Here is a 1,208-nt window from a genome sequence, read left to right as displayed (position 1 = left end):
TGTTTGCATTCACCAGGAGCTGAGCGGGAGGACAGTCCTCACATCAGCTCACCAGTTCCTCTTACCTACCTCGCACACGTACTGAGGGAACTCTGTTAGTTGCGGGATATGAATTTAAAATAATTTCCTTTTCTTGTCATGTTCGGAGGGAATCCCTCACAAAATGGTGGTGGCTTTGTATGCAGGAGGGGGGTGTTGGGAATAAATGAATGTGTGGGCATAGGCAATATATAAATATGTAAGAAAGATAAGGAGCAGGCACCAGAAGAAACAAAGACAATCACTACCCAAGCGCCTGTTAAGTCTTTTATGTACATTTAATCCTTATAATCCTGAGACATAATTGTTCTCCCAATTTTACTGAAAATAACCAGTTGTCGCTCATTCCTGGGCAATGTCATTGTTCCATTACATCCAGACATTACTAGCCTCTAAGTGATTTTGAACTGACAGGACGGCTCCCCACCTCCTACATAGAGAGATCCAGAGCACAACAGGAGGCTGGCAACCTGGCAGGAGATGGGAAGGAAGCTGACCCAGAACTGTTGGTTGTGGTGCAGCTGGCAGGAGGGAGTCCGATCAATGAGGCAGCTATTTGAAGATCTGGCAGAGCAGGACTGGTTCAGATTTCCAGAGCAGTATCTGATGCCACAGGAGAGTAGTGTCCTTCGCCAGGCTGCCCAGCAGGTTCAAGTTAAACAGACCTAGGCAACAAAGCACCCATCTTCCCTTTTCCTCAACAACACATTTCCCTGACCTGGGCCCCTGGCTGTGGGGACCCAGAGGTGTTGCTTCTGCAGACCGAGAACCGAGAACCAGAAGGAGGGGAGCACAGTGGGGATGTCCCTTTCCTCTTAGAGGTGGCAGAGGGCCCAGAAGCACCTCGGGGTTCCCACCTTCAGCTGCTTCCCCGAGGAGCCAGCTTTGGTAGAGCTACCTTGCTTGGAATCTGCTGACTTGGAGCAGGAGAGGAATCTGCTCCCGGAGGACTTCTGGAGCCACTGTGGTGTCTGGTGTACGTGAATTAGCATTAGTCTACCACTTCTGGCTGGAAGGGATCAAGGCACAGCTCCTGCAAAGCTGAGCCTCTGCATCTTTTCTGCCTAACCAGCTGAGAGAGGATTGGTGCTGGGTGAGGCCACAAGGTTTCCCCTGGAGGAGACCAGCTGGATTAAAGAACCACAAAGTGCCCGTGCATTCCCCTGAAG

Source organism: Arvicanthis niloticus, chromosome 5, assembly GCF_011762505.2.
Source record: "Arvicanthis niloticus isolate mArvNil1 chromosome 5, mArvNil1.pat.X, whole genome shotgun sequence".
NCBI classification, from domain to species: domain Eukaryota; kingdom Metazoa; phylum Chordata; class Mammalia; order Rodentia; family Muridae; genus Arvicanthis; species Arvicanthis niloticus.
This window is presented reverse-complemented; position numbering follows the sequence as displayed.